Source organism: Kogia breviceps, chromosome 12 (assembly GCF_026419965.1).
Source record: "Kogia breviceps isolate mKogBre1 chromosome 12, mKogBre1 haplotype 1, whole genome shotgun sequence".
In the NCBI taxonomy this organism is placed as follows: domain Eukaryota; kingdom Metazoa; phylum Chordata; class Mammalia; order Artiodactyla; family Physeteridae; genus Kogia; species Kogia breviceps.
Genome location: NC_081321.1, coordinates 83,040,228 through 83,062,427, shown reverse-complemented (window position 1 = coordinate 83,062,427; position 22,200 = coordinate 83,040,228).

Below are 22,200 nucleotides of genomic sequence, written 5' to 3'. Positions count from 1 at the left end.
CGCCATCTTGATTTCAAACTTCTGGCCTCCAGAATTGAGGTAGAATAAATTTCTGTTGTTTATCCCACTAAGTTTGTGCAGCAGTCCTAGGAAACCAATACGCTACCTTACAGGGTCAGTGTGAACATCAAACGAGATAATGCCTAGGAAAGCACATTGTGAACTATTCAGAGGGATATAAGTGGCGGCTGTCATTATTAAATTGAAATTTGGGAGAGTAACATGTCTCCTATGGGAAACGAAATTCCAGATCTGGCCTTAGGACACACACCCAGCAGCTCCTGCCAGAGAGTACAGAACGCTGTCATCTGACTCCTTGCCTTGCGGGCTCCAGACCGCCTTACTCCACTTGTACTTTATACCTTTGAGGAGGAATCAAGTGTCAGCTGGTGCAGAAAGAAGGCACCCATCTGCTCTCAGACACTGGTCACATGGCATGCATCACACACTGAGGCCACCATCTGTGCTAACAACTCATATCCAAGTATAGTTCAATGTCAGCCCTATTCTATTCCTGAATGAGCCAGGACCGAGAGCAGGTGACTCTGGGGTCAGAGTCTTTCCGTGAAGAGTGAAATTCTGGGTCAGAGCATTTCAGAACAGATGAACTCAACACGGAAGGAGGAAAGGCTCTCACTGCAAGGCCCTCAGCTGCCAATTGCAGATCCAAGTGTCTCAGTTGGGATATTTCCAGGCATGATGTAACCCTCATGATACTTTCTGGCCTTTCTTTTTTAAAGGGAGTTTTGAGTGTTGAATTTATTATTTTCTTTTATAGTAAAAGCTGTAGTACTTGAGGGAGTGGAGAATAGACACACGTCGATCAAAGTAGTTGGGCAAGAAGTATAATAGGGCAAAAAAAGAATAGTATCATCAATAGTATCAAGAAAATGGTTTGGGGGCTTCCCTGGTGGCACAGTGGTTGAGAGTCCACCTGCCGATGCAGGGGACGCGGGTTCGTGCCCCAGTCCAGGAAGATCCCACATGCCACGGAGCGGCTGGGCCCGTGAGCCGAGGCAGCTGAGCCTGCACGTCCGGAGCCTGTGCTCTGCAGTGGGAGAGGCCACAGCAGTGAGAGGTCCGCGTACCGCAAAAAACACAACAAAAAAAATGGTTTGGAGATACTCCTGGGAACACTAGTGACAACATATTGGTCCAGACAAACGTGACAAGGTTTGGGACTTCCCTGGTGGCTCAGTGGTTAAGAATCCACCTGTCAATGGTTTGAGCCCTGGTCCGGGAAGATCCCACATGCGGTGGAGCAACTAAGCCTCGTGCGCCACAACTAGACCTAGACCTAGACCACAACAACACCTAGAGCCCATGCTCTGCAACACAGCCAAGACACCACAATGAAAAGCTCGTGCACTGCAACGAAGAGTGGTCCCTGCTCACAACTAGAGAAAGCCCACACGCAGCAACGAAGACCCAACACAGACAAAAAATAAATTTATAAAAAAAGTGACAAGGTTTGAACCAAGGCAGGGAGAATGGGAATAAGGATAGATTCAACATGGCTTACTACCAGGATGTGGGGAGAAGGACAGAAAAGTCTAGGATTATTCTAGGTTTCTGGCTTGGACAACTGGGTACATTCATCAAGACAGAAAATACAGAAGAAAAAAAAAAAGAGTTTGGGGTAAAAAAAGGGGGTTTTGGTTTACCTGAGTTGGGGTACCTGTGAGACATCTATATGGATATGTCTAGAAAGAAGTCAGAAAAGGTCAGGCAGGAGATTTGAGCCTACGATACAGAATACAGGTCACAGGTGAAATGGGGTAGTGGCTACAAACCAGGAAGCACAGATGGAATAGGAGAAATGGGCAAACTCTATGGTTACATTGATATTTAAGGGACATAGAGAGAGGGTCTAGTGAAGGAGAACAGAAGTGGAATAGAACCCAGGGCTTGACGGGCTACACGGAGATCTCCCAAGAGGTGAAATACCCCACTGAGACAGGGAGAGGTTAGGATGGGAAAATACCTACAGGGTTTGGCAATTAGGAGGTCACTGATGACTTAATATAGCCCATACAGGAGTGGGTGAAGGTGTCAGATGCAGTTAAGGGAAGAAAGGGGTGAAAAGGGAAGAGAAGGAATGCAGGCTTCTCTTTGGAGTCTGGCTGTGAAGAGAGGGTTGGGAAGCGGTGGCTAGAGGGCACCCTAGAGTTAAAGAGTTGGGTTTTGCTTGTTTTGTTGGTATTTTGGGTTTGCTTATTTTTGTTATAGATCGAGGATTGGGTTTTGTCTTTGTTTATAGGATGTAGGACTTGAGTGAATGTACACACTAATTGGAAAGAGGCTGAAGAAGTCCCTGAAGAGGCCGAAGGGACAGGATCCATTATTATAAAGAGCAGACATAGACCCAATGAGGGGTGTGAGGGAAGAGAGTGATGAGAGATGAGTGTATTCTAGTGAATTATAACCACGTGTGAAATCATCGTCTCTGCTGGAAGCTCCAAAGAGGCCAAGGACCCTGCTTTTCATTTTTACATCCATACCACTTTGCAGGCACAGAGGTGCCCATTATACATTGGATGAATTAGGCACATACGTAACTAGATTTATGATCATGAAAATAGCAGTGATTACATGCAGCCCTATTCTAAGGGTTTTAAGTTGATTGACTCTTCGAATCCTTACAAAAACACACAATGTAGGTACTCTTATCCCTGCTTTATTTTAAAATAAATTACATAGAAAATAAGTGATGAGACCATATTGAAAACTCAGATTTTTCTGGCTCCTCTTCTGTTTCAGCCAAACGATGAAAGTATTTCTTAATTAGTAAAACTGAATCTGTATAGCAAATTTTCCCTCAAGATATGAAGCAGATTTTTTTTTTTTTTTTTTTTTTTTTTTTTGTGGTAGGCGGGCCTCTCACTGTTGTGGCCTCTCCCGTTGCGGAGCACAGGCTCCAGACGCGCAGGCTTAGCAGCCATGGATCACAGACCTAGCCGCTCCGCGGCATGTGGGATCTTCCCGGACCGGGGCACGAACCCGCATCCCCTGCATCAGCAGGCGGATTCTCAACCACTGCGCCACCAGGGAAGCCCCAGATTTTTTTTTTAAAGCTTAAATATTGGGGTGGAGTGAGAAGAGTCATCATCTAATTTCTTGTTCTCCTGTCTCTTGTTAACTTGCGCTTCCTGGTCAATGCTTGTTCCATCATTAAATCACATTATAAAATAATGATATGTACACAAATTAAAGTGACACCTTTAGTTTCATCCTGAATCTTTACTAGTCTACTTTTTATGTAGGAAGGCTCCAAAGAAAAGTGGTATTTTAGGACACAAAATATTGAAATCTTGGTCCTTCTAAAATTAAATGAGGAAAATAACTCAAAAACATTTTCTGTAGCAACCTATATACTATGTTAAAATTCAAGGCTAGCAGTACAAACCATACAACTTCTTGAGCATAGAGGGGCTCTTTGTCATTGGTCTTGGCAATAATTTTTTTTGGATCTGACACCAAAAGCAAAAAAACAAGTGAGACTACACTGAACTATAAGGTTACTGCACAGCAAAGGAAAGCAACAAAATAAAAAGGCAACCAACTGAATGGGAGAAAATATTTGCAAGTGATATATCTGGTAAGGGATTAATGTCTAAAATACATAAAGAACTCATACAACTCAATAGAAAAAAAAATCTGATTAAAAAAATAGGCAGAGGAACTTAATAGAGTTTCCCAAAGACAACATACAAATGGCCAACAGGTACATGCGAAGGTGTTCAACATTACTAATCAGGGAAATGCAAATCAAAACCACAGTGAGAGAGCCATTCTAACAGGTGTGAGGTTATCAACAAAAAGGCAAGAGATAACAAGTATTGGCAAGTATGTGGAGAAAAGGGGAACTTTGTGCCCTGCTGATCAGAATGTAAGTTGGTGCAGCCACTATGGAAAAACAGTATGGAGATTCCTCAAAAAAATTAAAAATAGAACTACCATATGATGCAGCTATTCTACTTCTGGGTATTTATCCAAAGAAAACAAAAAGACTAATTCCAAAAGACATCTGCACTCGCATGTTCCTTGCAGCATTATTCACAATAGTCAAGATATGAAACAAAGTAAGGGTCCATCAATAGATGAGTGGATAAAGATGTAGTATGCATATAAAATGCAATATTTAGTCACGAGAAAGAAGGAAATCCTGCCACTTGCAGCAACATGGATTGACCTTGAGGGAATAATTAAGTGAGGTAAATCAATCAGAAAGACAAGTACTGTACGATCTCACTTACATGTAGAAGTCTTTTAAAGTGCATTTATAGGGGCCTCCCTGGTGGTGCAGTGGTTGGGAATCCGCCTGCCGATGCAGGGGACACGGGTTCGTGCCCTGGTCCGGGAGGATCCCATGTGCCGCTGAGCGGCTGGGCCCGTGAGCCATGGCCGCTGAGCCTGCGCGTCCGGAGCCTGTGCTCCGCAACGGGAGAGGCCACAACAGTGAGAGGCCCGCGTACCGCAAAAAAATAAATAAATAAAATAAAGTGAATTTATAGAAACAGAAAAGATTGGTGGTTGTCAGAGGTACAGGGTGGGGGAAATGGATGAAGATGGTCAAAAGGTACATACTTCCTATTCCAAGAAATAAATTCTCGGATGTAATAGACAGCATGGTGACTATAGTTAATACAGCAATCCCCTCTTTTCCATGGTTTCTCTTTCCATCATTTCAGTTACTCGTGGTCAACCTCGGTCCAAAAATATAAAGTGAAGAATTCCAGAAATAAACAATTCATAAGTATTAAGTTGCAAGCCATTCTGAGTAGCGTGACGAAAATCTCATGCCGTCCTCCCCAGGATCCCCAACCATCAACATCATCTGCTCCTGCCATCCAACCACTGATATCCTCATAGCTCAATGATCCAGGATCACCTGAAGCAGACGATCCTCCTTCCATCATCAGAAGGTGAGTAGTAGCCTGATGCCAGGTCACAACGCCTACATCACTCACCTCACTTCATCTCATCACATAAGCATTTTATCATCTCACATCATCACAAGAAGGGTGAGTATATTTTGAGTGACCATATAATTATTATAGTATATTGCTATAATTACTCTAATATTTATTGTTCTAACTGTGCCGAATTATTAAACTTCATCATAGGTATATATATATACACACAGGAAGAAACATAGTATATGTAGGGTTCAGTACTATCTGTGGTTTCAGGCATCCACTGAGGGTCCTGAAACATAGCCCCCATGGATTAGGGGAGGGACTACTGTTCTGAACTGTACTGTATATTTGAAAGTTGCTAAGACAGTAAGTCTTAAAAATTCATCACACGAAAAAAATTGTAACTTTGTAAGTTGATGGATGTTAACTAAACTTATTGTGGTAATCATTTTGCTATGTATGTATCAAATCATTATGCTGTAAGCCTTAAACCAATACACTGTATGTCAATCATCTCAATAAAACTGGGGGCCGGGCTTCCCTGGTGGCGCAGTGGTTGGGAGTCCGCCTGCCGATGCAGGAGACACGGGTTCGTGCCCCGGTCCGGGAAGATCCCACGTGCCGCGGAGCGGCTGGTCCCGTGAGCCATGGCCGCTGAGCCTGCGCGTCCGGAGCCTGTGCTCCGCAAAGGGAAAGACCACAACAGTGAGAGGCCCGCCTACCACAAAAAAAAAAAAAAAAAAAAAAAAAAAAAAAAACTGGGGGAAAGTGCTAGCAGTACAGAAGAATAATGTAAAATATCCCCATTCACTTAGATGTAACTTTAACTTTGTTGTTGCAGTTTAATAAAGCAAGGATATCCAATGCTTGAGAAAATAATGACACCTGAAGAAGCCCTGACTTGAGATTAAGTGGGGGAAAACTACCGGATTTCTCCTGATGTTGTATCGCTCTGACCTTCTTTGCTAACTATGCTATTCAAAGACAAAATGATCCTCTAATGAAATAGCAAAACACTTGTCCTCTGTCACATTTTCCCTAGAAAACAGAAAATGGTTAAATGTTAAGTTTTCAAAGAACATATCTGCATAGGAAAGGGAGGTAAGAACATTAGCTGCAATATCAGGAAATTTGAGGGCAGGTGAAAGCAAAGCGAGTGCTCGAATTATCCAAAAAACAAAAACAGTTTAGTTGAGCAGGTGCTAGTAAACTAGGAAGAAATTCCATACAGTTAAGTCAATTAATGGTAATTAGATGAAGATAATCAAGGATGATTGCAATCAAAGTATAGTGATTGTTACAGAGAGTTTTAACTTAAGGATTAGAGCTACAGCTTTAGTTTAAGGGCAGAACCAAGACATTAATCAAGCCTCAACCAAATTCAATACATACTCATGAACTAGTAAGTATCGCATCCTGTACAAGGCCGTAGAGATTCAAATTCGAATCAGACATTTTCCCTGCCTGCATGGCACTCACCATCTGGCAGGGTGAAGATACACTCTCGACTATGACTCACTGTGGCTAATGATCTGAGTAAGGTGCTATGGGAACACGGAGGAAGGAGCATGGAGCACGGGTAAGCCCTCATAGAAGAACGGCATTTACGCCAGAGCTTACATTTCATCAAGCAGAAAAGTAAGAACAGGGCACTCCAGGTGAGAGTCCAGCATAAGCAAAGGCAGGAAGATGTTACACCAGGTAGGGCTGGTTCACAGGATGCTTGGGAGGACCAAAGCTAGTAAGCCAGGCTGGGCTAGACCATGAGGGTCTATGAACTACATGCTATGAAATTTGAACTCGAACCATAGCTGGTCAGGGAGCCCTGATAATTTGTTTTACATTTATGTTATTGTGGTAAAAACACACGTAAGAGTTACCATTATAGACATTTAGTCTATTCATAATGTTGTACAACCATACCAGTTTCTGAACGTTTTCATCACTCCAAAAGGAAACTCCATACACATTAAGCAATCTCTCCTCATTCTCCCCTTCCCCTAATCCCTGGCAACCACTAATCTGCTTTCTGTCTCTATAGATTTGTCTATTCTGGATATTTCATATAAATGGAATCATACAGTATGTAGCCTTTTGTGTCTAGCTTCTTTCACTTAGCACAATGTTAAAGGTTCGTCCATGTTACAGCCTACATCAGTACACAATTCCCTTTTCTGGCTAAATAATATTCCACTTCATGGATATGCATTGTTTATCCATTCATCAGTTCACGGACATTTTGGTTGTTTCCACTTTGGACTACTGTGAATAGTGCTGCATGAACATTAGTGTAGCACTTTTTGTTTGAACACCTGTTATCAATCATTTTGGGTATCTACCAAGGGGCGGAATTGCCGGGTTATATGCTAATTCTATGTTCCACTTACTGTAGAACAACCAAACCCTCTCATGGTTTTCAAGCCAAGGAATGGCACCTTGAGTCAATTTTTTAGCCAGTGACATCAAGTGGCTGAGGGAAGAGAGAACAGATTGGGAAAAGAGTGAAGGCAGGGAGACCATCCAGGAGGCTCCTGCCCCAGCCCTGAGAAGAACAGAAAGCTCTGACCCATTCAAGGGAAAATGACCACAGGAATGGAGAGGTAGGTTTGCGGTACATTTCTGAGGCAGAATGAGCAAGAACTGATGAGCAGTTCGATGTAGCAAAGGGTTGAAAAGGATACTTTATTCATAGCTCCACATTGTGAGTTATGTGTTGACAATTCTCCTTCTTGACTAGATACTAAGCTTCAAAAAGAAGGTATCATGTCTCAGTCACTCTCACATCCCCAGTTCTTAGCACAGAACCTGGCCAAGTAAACGAACGAAGAACAATTCCAGTGTCTGGCTGAATAATGATGCCAGCCATTATTCACAAGAGAAACAGAGCTGATAGATAGTGGCTGTGAATGAAGGGTTAAAGATGACTCTTCACTCTGAGGAAGAGGGTGGATAGTGACCCAATTTGTTGAAATAGGAAACACAGAAGTGGTTTAGACAGATGCTTGTGGGAGCTTGGGAGTAGGGATCGCCAATAGACAGCTAGAGGTTCAGAGCTAAGTCTTAGGGGAAATTTTGAGACAAAATACAATATTTTGACATAGACTGTTACTAACTTTACTCATTAAAGTATCTCTCATTTAGATATCCAGCTTCATGAATCAACTCAAAAATACCATACCACAATAGTATACATTCTTCAGAAAAACTGGAGAAAATAGGAGTAAAAACTATGGTGTGGGTTGTGGCTTAATCTAAATAACGCCCACAGCTAGGATTCAGGCAGGTGGAAGCATATCTCCTATGTTGGCAGGGCAGGCAGTGCTCAAACATCTACGTTCCTAAGATGACCTACACTGAAGAGAAGGGGGCTTTACAAGGAAGTTTAGGTAAAAGGAAGACAACTGAACCAGCGTATGAGGACAGCATGGTGTCTTTCAGGCAAAGAGCCTCAAGGACTCAGATTGGAGACCTACTTGTGCAAAGGGCCACTTCTGAGTCAAGGAGATCATGTGTGAGAGAGCAAAGAATAAAGAATTGGAGTCAATGACAGTTTCTCACAGCCTAATTCCACATCTTGTTTCAATGTAACGTTGCAGTGCTCTCCCACTGAGAGACATTCTGCCCCATCCTTAACTCTGGCTCAGCCATGTAGCATGGTTTGGTCAATGTGATATTGCCTGCTGTGTTCCCAGCAGAAGCTTGCAAAGCTTCCTCTTGCACGAGGACATGCCCGGACTAGCCCACTAGAGGATGAAAGACTCTTGGAGCAGAGCCGAGTTATCCCAGCTGCTCCAGCTGATGTCGACCTGGATCTGCCAACAGCCAGTCAACTCCAAGAGATTGAGTGAGCCCAGGCAAGACCTGCAGAGCTACCTCATCCCAGGTGCATGAGTGAATGCTCAGCATATGGTATGCCACTGAGCTTTGGGGGTTGTTTGGTGTGCAGTATTATTGCGGTAATGGTTAACTGATACAGGGTCCTTTGCCATAGTTCTTTGTTGACTTAACACTGAGAACCTCAGGGTACACAGAGCCCCTCTAATGGATCACAGCTTTACCAACGCTGGGAGACAGCCTGATTGCCATAAGCGTCAGATGACTTTTAAAGAACATTAATGATCAGACTCCAAAGAGAAATAATTTCCTTGTACAACAGACCTCACACACACCAGAAAAAAAAACTTAACTTCTGTCACCTTAATATGGTTTCAGAGGATCTGAGGTACTACCGTCTTATCTAGATCAATACTGTTCAAATTATAAATTGCAATCATTAGTAGGCAATGGCATCAATGGATTACGACTAGCACTTTTGGGGGGAAAAGAATGAAATATCAGAGTACATAACACATGGGGATAAGTATTATTTCCTGAAACATTTTTTCAGTTGAGAGAGAGAGAAGGAAGAAGAAAAAGTAGTAGTGGTAGATCATGATATGGAAGTATTTCTTACTCTAGGCAGCAGTAAAAAAAAAAAAAAAAAAAAAAAGAAAAGAAAAGGTTGAAAGCCACAAGCTAAGACAAGGTAGCTGAACAGCATTTTACAACACACTGAACTCGGCATCCAAGCTCAATCCAGGACACAGGTAAGAAAAGAGAAGCAATCAGTGGGCCAGAGTAATTAATAGAAATAGCAGCTTTCACTTAAATTTTAGGATTAAAAAAACTTTTTGTCTATTTCATCTCCTTTGAGTTTCATAACAGCACCATTTTACAGATGAAGCAATCAAGGCTCAAAGAGGTTCAGTCCTTCGTGTGAAGGTACCTTGATACGTGGTCGAACTGGGAAGAGAAGCCAGGCCCTTGGTCTCCTCGCCCACATTCTCATTATAATCTTCACCAGCTCCAATACATCCTTGAGACCTCTCAACTTACTATCACACTCTCAGCCTCTACCCGTTTCCAAATCTAAATAAACCCCCTCTTGATTTGCCCCCGACAGTGTTTTGCTTTTGTTTGTTTGCTGGGGCGGGTGGGTGCTGCGCTCGCTGTTGGAGCCCGGGTCCCACAGCGCCGCGCGGGCGAGCCCGCGGCCCTGGGGCTCCAGCTCGCGTCTCCGCGCTACCTGTGCGCGCCGTTCGGACTCCACGCGCTAGCTCGTCCCCTGCAGCCGCCGACGCCGCCTCCGCGGAGCACCAGCGCATTCCCAGGAGGCGCCCAGGCGGCCTGTCAACCGCGGATCCCGTCCCCGGCCAGTGACTGCGCCTCTCCCCAGCCAGCAAAGCCCACGCGGAATCCATAATAGTGGTTTTTTTCCCCTTCGCTGAGCTAATCAAATTTCATACGTGTGATTGATATGTTTAATCCACTAGCCCGCTCCACTGTCATTCCAACAAGAAAGGAGCCCAGCCTCTGCCCTAATGCAGTGCTTGGCCCCTACTAGCCACCCTGGGAACAGACGTTGAATAAATGAACATGAATCACACGACCTCGGATGAGAAAACTGGAGGGAACTTGCCCATTCTCTGGTTACAACCATAAACCAGTTGTATCCTTATTTTGCTGAAAAGACAATGGCTGTACCAAGCCTCCAAATTCCCACCCTCCTAACCAGGCACACAGTCGTCAGAAGGGTGTTACCCAATCCTTTAGGTGCCCCTTTGTTGGCGAGAAATACAAGCTGAAGCTGAAACTGGGTGCTGAGAAAATCTGCCCAGGTGCAAGACCTCTTTCCCCATCGAATTCAAAGGCCTGATCCTCCTCTAGGTCAGCAGTTCCCAACCTTTTTGGCACCAGGGACCCGCTTCGTGGAAGACAATTTTTCCACGGGGGAGGGGGGAGCGATGGGGACCGATGGGGAACAGCAGATGAAGCTTCGCTCACTCACCAGCCACTCACCTCCTGCTGTGAGGCCTGGGGACCCCTGCTCTATGTGTTCCTGGCTTTCAAAATAATCCACAAGGCAGCTGGTGTCCACAAACCCACTGGATGAACTCTGAAGAACCACATCTCAAAAATCCTAACCTACTTCAACTCAGGACTCAGTTTAACAAAGAAGTTACCAGTCATCACCTCCCCATTCCGGCAGAGATCTACAGACTTACCGTGCCCGCGGCTTGAGGAATCCACTATGCAGCCAACTTGCCTCTCCCATTTATAACCTCTTAATCCCTTCATTTCAATCAGCTGATGTAGCAGAGGCTGTGTATGCACCGTCTCACTCCCTCAGCTGCTGTAAGTATTGGTGCTGATGGCTCTCAGCTGAGTCTCTGTCTTTTGGCCCGTGCCCTCCAAGAGAATTTCTCAAGGTCACACCCCTTCCCTGTAGCAGATTGCATCCAGGCAGTGACGGGAGGGTACAAAAGCCCCATTGTGGGACAATTTTGAAGGCCGTCCCAGCTCCAGATCTCCCTATGCGTTGGGTTGAAGCCTGTGTATATCATCACAGTCCAAATCCTCTCTCTGCCCAATCCTGCTTCCTTCCCCCTTACCTCCCCTCCCCGCCCCCACACACAAATACACTCATACACATTGATCCCAAGGGCTCTCCCTAATAAGCTTCTTACCTGCCCATCTCTGGCTCAGTATCTATCTCCCAGGGAACCCAAACCAAGCTAACTAATTCCTCTCTCAAGCAGTACTATGGTTGCTGGGTTTTTTGTATCTAAACCATGTCTATGAGAAAGTTAGAACACTTATACCACACAGGTCAATCATTTTCCCCTAACACAGTATAAGCAAACTTCCCACTTACAACTGGTGGTAAAGCAAATGTCTTTATGGAGCGCTGTTTTGGGAACTCAGAGACATGTTTTGATTAAAAAAACAATATTTCCAAGGATCTTTAAGAAGAACCCTTTCCTTCACAGCACCTGCCTGTTGGTAACCATACATTTTTTGGTGTAATATTGTTATCTGCATCTTGTACTAAATTCCAAGCTCCACAGCCATCACATGGGAGCTTGTTAGAAAAGCAGAATGTCACCCCCAACACCCACCCGCTAAATGAGAATCTTCAGTTTAACAAGATCTCCAAGTGATTTGTATTCACATTAAAGTTAGAGAAAACTGGCCTACACAACAAAGCTTCAGTACTATATTTTAACTTAACTGGAAACACATGGAATATCCACTCACTCAACATACCACATCTATTAATCACCAAGATGTACTGAAACTATCTCCAAAATATCCCTCAGATGCGCCCCTTTTGGATTATATTGCTTAATCCCAGTTCAAGCCCTCTTATCTCTAGAGGACCACACTTCAAGTAACAAGAATCTAGATGACTGGATGAATGGATGACTTTATTGGAGCACTTTAATGCCTTTTGATTCTAAAATATATTATCCTTTGCAAATCAGATTTAATACAGCTTTAAATCAAGTTTTTCAGTTTCTTATATCAGAAATCCTCAAGCAACTTCATAGCTGCATCATTTAATTGATTTTGTCCTCATGTGCCATTAATCATTCCCTGATTCACCGATGCTTTCAGTCTTCTAAAACTAAATAACCACCACACTTGGAAAAGAGATTAACAGGATTGAGCTAGAATCAGAAATTAAATGATAGGACATGATTTTGAATTCTGAAAAGAACAATATAGCCAAATTTGAGAACAAGGGAAAATTAGGAAACTTGAAGAAAGCTCAGTGATTTATTTCTCTTAGCCAATTCTCTTGTCAAATAAACATTTCCAATGATCCTCTTAGTTCTTAAAGTGCAGGTGGTCCCCAACTAACCTCAGCTTTTCTCAGAGAAGTGGTATATATATGGTGGTTAAGATTCTGGGCCCCCTCACAAATGTCATTTAATTCAGGGAATGCCAAAAATGTTGAATACCAGAGTAATAGCCCCAGAGAACCCAACCACCCCATGTAACAATATCTCTATGTATAAAGCATTCAGTGCTCGACCTTGAATGTGAAGGACGCACACAACCCCCAGGTGCCCTGGCATCAGTCTCCATACACTGTCCCGATGTTTGGTACACCAACTCCTCACCTGAACAACCTCTACGCAAATGCCTGCCCTTCTACTGTGACATCTTCTACCCAGCCAGTATTCTAGAAAACCAACAAAGCACCTTCCAGAAAACCAGGACAAGTGGTTTCACTTATTATTACTTCCTAACATTAGTAGGTTAACCATGATACCCACATTCCATATAAACTTTACCAGGACACTTATTCCACCACATACAATTAAAGTTGAAATACCCCTTCAGGGACATTTTGACAAAGGGAAAAATTTTAAAGGCAGAGAGATAAGTGGGTAGGTACCCATTCCATTTTAAAAATCATGTAAAATGTTCAATTAAAACTAGAGAAGGCAGAGAAAGAGGGAAGAAAAAAGAAACAGCAAACAAATGCAATGAATAGAAAGCAGTTACAAACATGGTAGATATCCACCCAACTATATCAATAAGCACTTTAAATGTGAATGGTTTAACTATATCAATTAAAAGACAGATAATAAGAGTGGATAAAAACACAAGATCTAACTCTATGCTGTCTACAAGAAACCCACTGTAGATATAATGGTTTAGAAACTGTGTCTAGTTTACACTGTCCTTTTTTTATGTAGAGGGTAGCTGTCCTTTCCATTACTCTGCACCGTGAATTCAACTGAGCTAACACTGAAGCAGAAATTTTGGCTTTAGACAAGCTGGGCCTGCCCCTGAGAGTGGGGCAGGTCCATGAGTATCTCTGGGCATCTCTAAAAGGGAGCATGCCTGCCTCCTGGCTGGGTCAAACTACTCTCATCTCCTGGTCATATCAGTAGCTCAATTTGCAGGGTCAATTTTTGTGGCACCCTAGCTCTGAAATTTAATTCCCCCCTATTTCCTTTGGCATCCACTCTGAATACGATTTGTTGAAAGAAATTGAATTCGTGCTATTAAGTGGGTACCACTTCCCAGGTACTCTACACCTCAGGCAAATTCATAGCACAGTTTTCAAAGTTTGCACATGTAGAAGCACTGATATGCCCTACGAGGTCACTAGGAAAGGTAAGTGAACATCTTCCATCCCAATGACAAGACAGGCTCTTGGGAAATGATCATTGATCAGGAACAAAGAATATTCATTTCACATCTCCCTTCCCTTTCACAAATGAGGATCATCTTTAAAATCCATAAGAAATGTATGGAATTCATTTAGGATCTTTTTCTAAAACACAGCTCTATCAAGAGACCACTGTGTGAAGCTTGTGAGACACAGGAGACAGGGGAAGGAAGGCACAAGAAAAAAGGGATGAGTTTTTACCTATTTCTGTGTATGTAGATGCAGGGAAATTATCACTGGTCTTCTCGGACACAAATGGAGGAGCTCTGATTTATGACATAATTTCAGAGGACTGTATACGGGGGGCTGATGGACAAGTATCAAAGGTGTTAACTGAATTCTCAGGGGGAAAACCTCCCTCTTTGGAAAGGGATTCCCTCCATGTTTTTGATTAGGGCACAGATTGCAAAAGGCTCTTATTAAATATAGGGTAAAAGTCATTATAATCCATGTACCCTATCTCAATGATTAGATTATCAGATTATTCCCACTAAGCAGAAGTCCAGAGAACAGAACTGGACTTAATTAGTATAAATCAGTGGTTCTCAACTGGGGGCAATTTTGCCCCTACCCAGAGGACATTCGGCAATGTCTGGATATATTTCTGGTTGTCACAACTGGCAACCAGTGAGTAGCAACCAGAGATGCTGCTAAACATCTACAATGCACAGGACAGCCCCCCACAGCAAAGAATTACTCAGCCCAAAATGTCAATATTGTCAAGGTTGAGAAATTGGTATAAGTGAACAAGAAGAGAAAAGGCTTAGGTGCAGCATGAGATACAATTTAGGAAGAGTTAAAGGACACAAAGAAACATAGAAAAGGGGAAATCAAAAGTGTGAAGGACATACTTGATCAAGGATAGCCCCAGATAGAGCAGAGAGAGCAGAGCCCTGGAAATGCCATAAAGGTGGGGGCCCATTGCAAGGGCAAGGTACAACACATAGGAAGAGAAACTCAAAGGGAGGAAGCAGTGTTAAGAATTAATGATGAACATGGGATCATGTCACATGTATTGCAGGATGGTTAGCAGCATTCCCGGTCTCTACACACTAGACGCTTGTAATGCCTCCTGCCCAGCTGTGTCAACCAAAAATACCTCCAGACATTGCCAAATGTACCCATGAAGTAAAATCGTCCCTGGTTGAAAACCATTCTTCTAGAAGGACCTTTTAAAATTAAGAATGTATTTCTTCCTCTTATTATTTCTATCATCTTAGCCTTTCTTCTAGGTTCAAGTTCCTTCTTTTCTAAAATAGGCTTTTCAGTCATTCTTGCAGTAGGTGTACATTGGGTACAATTTCCCAGTCTTTTCCAAAAAATGTTCTTATGATGATCTCCCTCTTCAATGATCATTTGGCTGGATTCAGAATTCTGAATTGACCATTATATCCTTCAGCACTTTGAAGATATCGATGCACTGTCTCTTGGCCTCTATAATTACTATTGGAACATCTATCCTCAGTTCAATTGTTTACTATTTGTGGGAAATCTGTTTTTTCCCTCAGATTCCTAAGATTTTTCTCTTTGTTTTTTGCTGACTCACCAAAATATGTTTATATGTGGATTTATTTTTACTTATTCTGCTTGGCATTCATTGTTTCTTGACTCAAAAGATTTGTGTCTCTCATCAATTCCTGGAAATTCTCAGCAGCTGTGTTTTTAAAAATATTCTATCTCTCTCCATTCTTTCTATTCTCTTAATCCAGACAGGATTTCTATTAAAAGTATGTTGGACATTCTCATTCTGTCTTCTATATTTCAACCTCTCCCTTCTTGTTTTGCTATCTTCTATCTCTCTATACTGCATTTGCAGTAATTTCTTCAGATCTATCTTCCAGGCCTAATTCTCTCTTTAACAGTGTCTAATCTGCAGTTTAAATGGTCCTAGACAACATACTTCCTATATGCTGGGCTCTACACTGACCAAACAAATACATGATTATGACATTAATCCTCAGCTCAAGAACTTTCCATCTAGTAGGCTAGCCATAAAAAGAAATATAAAAATAAAATTACATTACAGTCAAATAAGAGCAGAATTCAAGATGTCAATAGGAATTCCCAATAGAAACAGAAAGAATGACTGAATATGCTGAGGAGGAAAGGGGAAGAATTCACAGAGGAGGTCAACTCTTAGCTAGGTGTCTTCAATAAATTTTCTAGAATAAGAATGTAAGGAAGAGCATCCAAGCAGTTGGCACATGTGAAAAATCATGGATCTTTAGGGAACTGTAAAGCATTAGGTGTAGCTGCTGTGTGGCTGCATCTGCAGAGAGTGATGAGAGATGCTAGAGTCAGTTAAAGCTAGTTAGGAAGGTCCTCATGTACCACATATAAAGTGTTTAGGCTTTCTTCTACTGACAATGGGGAAACAACAGAGATTTTTCAAGTCAGGGAGGAAGGCAGGGAGGGAGGAAGAGTGGAAAAGAGAGAAAGAGATGAATTTGGCAAACTAACCCTGAGGACATGGAAGAATTAAGATGTGGGGAGGCAGCTCTAGTCCAGTAGAGATGATGAGAGCTTGAGCTGAGATGGTGCCATGGGGATGGAGAGGATGCTCTGAATTAGAGCTATCTCTAAAGTAGACAGTGAACATGTTAGCCAGCTGGCTGTGGAGGCTGATGGCCAGCAGAGGGTTAAAGCATGAGGACATCCAGTTTTGGGCTTGGGAGTCTGGATGGGCTGTGGCACCATTAAACAGAGTAAGAAATTCAGCTTTGGGACTTCCCTGGTGGAGCAGTGGTTAAGAATCCACCTGCCAATGCAGGGGACATGAGTTCAAGCCCTGGTCCAGGAAGATCCCACATGCTGTGGAGCAACTAAGCCCGTGTGCCACAGCTACTGAGCCTGCGCTCTAGAGCCTGTGAGCCACAACTACTGAAGCCCACGTGACTAGAGCCTGTGCTCCGCAACAAGAGAAGCCACCACAATGAGAAGCCTGCGTACCACAACGAAGAGTAGCCCCCGCTCGGCGCAACTAGAGAAAGCCTGCGCACAGCAGCGAAGACCCAATGCAGCCATAAATAAACAAATAAATTTATAGAAACAAAAAAAAAGATGGGGGCGGGAAGAAATTCAGCTTTGAGGGCTACCAAAAAGAAAGTTCCATTTGGGACACATAAGTTTTGACATGTCTGGGATATATCCAGGCTGAAAGTTCTGGTAGGCAGTTGTAAATATATCTTTAAAGTTTGTCAGAGAAATAAGACATGGAAATATCACTTTGGAGTCATCAGCACACAGCTGGGAACCAAATACATGGAAGAGAGTGGCTGAGAATCAGTTGGTGGTAGAAAGTGACCAAAAATGTAAGTTGTGTGGTAGTGATGATGCAAGCTGTAAAGCTTGGTTAGCAAAAATTGGGTATCAAACCTACTCAGAATATCTGAGAGGGAGACAGTTTCCAAACATTCCTCCTATGTTTCTCTCAAATTCATCTTCTTTTAATTGAAGAAATAATTTACTAATATTTTTTGCACTCAATGTGTTTTAACTTACATATTTTAATGTTATATTTTATATCACATCTTAATACTTTATTAGTAGTATTTTAATAGCATATTAATTAAATAATTTAATAACAAAAATGTGTGTGTGATCACCTAATGTGAAAACTTCTATCCTAGCACTTATAACACTGATTAAAATACTTGATTTACATATATTTCTCCTCCTGCAGACTTTGAGCTTCTTATATGGGGTGATGCTTTACTCAATTTGCTATCCCAAGGGTTTACTGCAGTACACGACACACAGTGGAAATTTAGTATGTATTGGATGGATGGATAGATGAATGGATGCTGCTACAATTAATTTAATGATTAAAACATCCTCTGCAGCCAAGAAGGAGCATTGCATCCAGGGCCACCACGCAGTTTCACAGGTTGTTAACTGCACAAGGTAGTAAACAGGATTAAGTAAAGTCCAACCCAAGAAGAAACTTTTACACACGATGAAATTAGTCACACGATGAAGGGAAGGAATGATGGAATAGGGTAGTGGCAAGAATGAAAACAGCTCAATAAAATGAGAATTTCAAAAGCTCTAGTCACTTAGTGTTTTTTCAGTTGCTTCTAGAATTGTAGAGTTGTAGGGATTATAAATGGAAAAATGATTTTTAAGTATGTTTGGAGAATTCTTAAACATGAGAAAACTCCAACAATCAATAAATAATTGTATAGTGATTTTGTGCCTACAAATCGTAAGCTCCTCTACATCAGACCTGAAGTTTATGCAGAAGAAAGACAGATTAGAAATATGAAGGGATGTCTAGCAAAGTCTGGAATTTGTAGGACATTCTGCTATAGTTAAACTGACTTACCTCAGAGTTTTCTTCAAACTAGCAACGTATATATACATATATAGATAATAAATTAACTCTTAAAAAATAGGAAGAAAAAGGAAACTGGAAGCTTTCACACAGAAAACACTATTAAAATCAATAAACTGCTATAAGAAACCAAATAAATGCAATAATTAACCTATAATCATAATTGAGACTTACAGAAGCTACACCAGCATCAATAATTTTCTATTATAAAATATCCCATGCTTGTTTAATATATCCTTAAGTGTCGGGCTTACTTTGTAAGTATACAAATTATTATTATTAAAAACCAGTTCTTTGGAAAAATTAAATATTCTATTGCTAATGGAAAGTTCCTAGGATTGAAGAGAAATACGGGCTTTTAATTTGTTTTTGAAAACCTACAAGTTAAAAATAGAAACCTCCTCTAAAAATCAGATTGCTTCTGAGTGTGACGCTCTATGGAAAAAAGAAAGAAAAAAGCCAACTCATAGGGAAATGTGATAAAATGTTATTCTGGCAGCTGCCATTTCACACTCCTCTTTACCATGAAATGCCATAACCTCGCAGCTACCCCCGGCCAAAGGCAGGACTTTATCTCTTAACTTCAGATTTTACTGAACTTTTTAAAGCAAGAAGAGTCAGTTTTCAATCATGATAACATCAAACCCCAGGAGATTTCAAACTTAAATATGGAAAATGTTTGAACTTCAGGTCATGATTTTTCTACTCTCCAACTGACATTCAATCAGGACAATCAGAAAGATACTCAGTTTTGCCATGGCAGAGCTAATGGTATGCAAATATCCCCCAGCGCTCAGCAATATCATCCAACCACTTAACCAAAGACACTTTCGAGGGTGTCCCCCAAGGTGTGTGTGGAGGAACCACAGGAGTCAAAATTCCAGGAGGGAGCAGCCTGCCGAATGCAGCTGCTGAAGCTCACTTTGTGCCATGGACACAGCATCCCCTGGGGTAGAGCCCAGGAATCTTCATTTCTAACCGGTTCTGTGGGGATTCTGAACATTTAGTGAGTCTGCAATCTGCTGCTTTAGAGATTGCTCTTGATAATCTGGATCTTCTGCAACCTCAGTGTCTCTTCTCTAGGTGGCAGCATCTGTGACTTGTTGAGTGTCATTGTGAATGTTGAAGGCCAACATTCACAAACTTATCTCCAGAACAGGAATTACACATTGGATTACTCCAACTAAACCTTCACCTCTAAGCACTCTATCTGGAGAAAAACCAAAAAAACGTGGCAGGACAGATTTTTCATAACTTAAACCTCCAACTCAGACTTTAGAAATAAAAACAATTAAGTGGCCAGCCTTGCATGAGCAAAGCTTTCCACAATTCAATGTGTAAAGGAAGTGACAAATTTTAAGACGAGATGTTGTAAACATTTTTCTTGCCCTGATTGTTTAAGTCATGAGCCCCAAAGATCACATAGATCAGTGGTCAGCAAACATTTTCTGCAAAGGGCCAGATAATAAATATTTTAGGCTTTGCAGGCCATACCGTCTCTGTCACAATTACTCAGCTCTGCCTTTGTCACCTGAAAGCAACCACAGTCAATACATAAGAGGTTGTGTCTGAGAAAACTTTATATATGAACACTGAAATGTGAATTTCATGTCTCAAAATATTCTTATCCTTTTAATTTTTTCCAACTGTATGGTCTCAATGTTTGTGTCCCTCCAAAACTCAAAATATTCTTATCCTTTTAATTTTTTCCAACTGTATGGTCTCAATGTTTGTGTCCCTCCAAAATTCATATGTTTGAAATCCTAATGGCTAATGTGATGGTATTAGGAGGCGGGGCCCCTGGGAGGTAATTAGGTCATGAAAGTGGAGGTCTCATGACTGGGATTAGCGTTCTTATAAAAAAAGACCCCACAGAGGTCCCTTTCCCTTTCTGTCACGTGAGGATACTGTGAGAAGTCTGTGACCCAAAAAAGGACCCTCACCCAACTATGTTGGCACCCTGATCTCATGCCTCCAGCCTCCAGAACGGTAAGAAATACATTTCTGTTTTCTATGAACTACCTGGTCTGTGGTCTTTTGTTATAGCAGCCTGAACTGACTAAGACACCAACCATTTAAAGTAAAAACTATTTTTAGTTCTTGGGCTGAACAAAAACATGTGGCAGTCAAGATTTGGCCCATTGGCAGTGGTTCGAAGACCCACGACACAGATCAAATTTGTGGAGCATCATGTATTGCTAGTACCTGAGGTAAGTATTCAAAAATGACTTTTTTGAATACAAGATTGTAATCCAAGACCAATGCCTTGTCACTAAATAGAGGATAAAAATTAAACAAACAAAAAGTCCTAAGATAAAACTTGGAATTCTGATTCAGAGTTGATTTCCAGATGACATCTTACCAAATAGAACTAACGCTGAGGTCAAATATTTCTAAACACATCTAACCTTCCTTCTGATACAGCCAAGCTACTAACGGCCAGTGAATATGGGGGAACTGTTGGGGTCCATAGCATCACACAAGCAGAAATGCAGATCCAATCCATTCAGCAGGCAAATGCATGAAGGAACTTTTAAACACATTGAGTCCTGAATCTCCAACACGAAGCCAGTACTGTTTACCTGTTGTGTCTTGGCTCAGGGTTTCCTGGCTGCTGCTGCTGTAAGAAGGCACTGGAGTGATGGATAGTGAGGCTGGGCAAGACAGAGGCGTGGCCAGCTCAGTCTTGCGAGTGAGGGATTGGTGATATACCGGGATGCCTCCATCTTTGGAGACGAAGAGAGGCAGATCTGATGGGAGGGTGGGTCTGCCTTGTGCATATGGATTTTTCCAGTGGGTAAGCCCAACTGCAACAGGCCCAGCAACATCGTAACCTGGCAAGACAAACACATAAGGTCAGGATCAGCAATCAAAGCCTTATACCGTATTTCTTTCTGTATTTCCCCCAAAGTCTTAGCTGCACGTCAAATCAAACACCACTTGAGATAAGGATGCATGTTACCAATAAATAGGCAGGAATTGTCACACTGGATGAATCTTGTTAACTAGTCAACCTATGTTTATTAAGCACATACTATGTCCTAGGTGCCCAGTCTTTGCCCTTAAGGAGCTCAGAGTCCAATAAAGGAGATAAGACTTGTGATCATAATGAAAAAGATAACTGAAGGTCTATTATGTTCTAGGTACTTTGCACAAGTGATTGTAATCCTTACTGCAACTGTACAAGGATACAATTACTATTTCCGTTTTATAGGAAACTGGACCTCAACTTGCCCTAGGTCAAGCAGCCATTAAGTGCCAGAGGCAGAATTTAAGGCCAGATCTGTCTGGCTCCAAAATCTATGTTCTTTCCCTTTTTCCAACTAACAAAAGTACAAAGCAAGATGAAAGAAATAGTTTAAAGTGGGACAAAAACATTCCCCAGGATTTCAGGGGACAAAGTCTTTCTAGGTGGAGGAACTAGGTCGTGGAAAAGATGGCATGAACTTGGCCTTCTAGGCAAGGGTTGCCACCTATAACAATCAGAGGGACAGATCTGTTCTGTAGATATGTTTTGCTAGCCCACATTTTTCTTAATTTGAAGTAAAGTTCAAATTAAAACTGACAACAATAAAAGTCTAGAGCATTCTCAACAAATATCCAGCTTTCTGTCCTCTCTTTAAAAATCTCTTGATCTTCTCCTAAAGATCAAGCAACACTGGACCACATTCCCATGTGGCAACTGTCAGTGGAAGCAACCACAGAGCCACTCTTTTAAAGCGGAGTAAAGGAATTCCTGTCTGCCACAGTCCCCACCATTCCCTAATACCTTACTCCCAGCCTGCTTCATTTATTTGTCTTACATGCCTGATCGCTGCAGGCCTTTGCATTTGCAACCGAGATACAGAATTTAGAAATATAATGTAAGTGTAGTCAGAAAAAAACAAGAATGGAGAGGTAGGTTGATACAAGACAGCTGAGGGTCTTAAATGCCAAGGTAA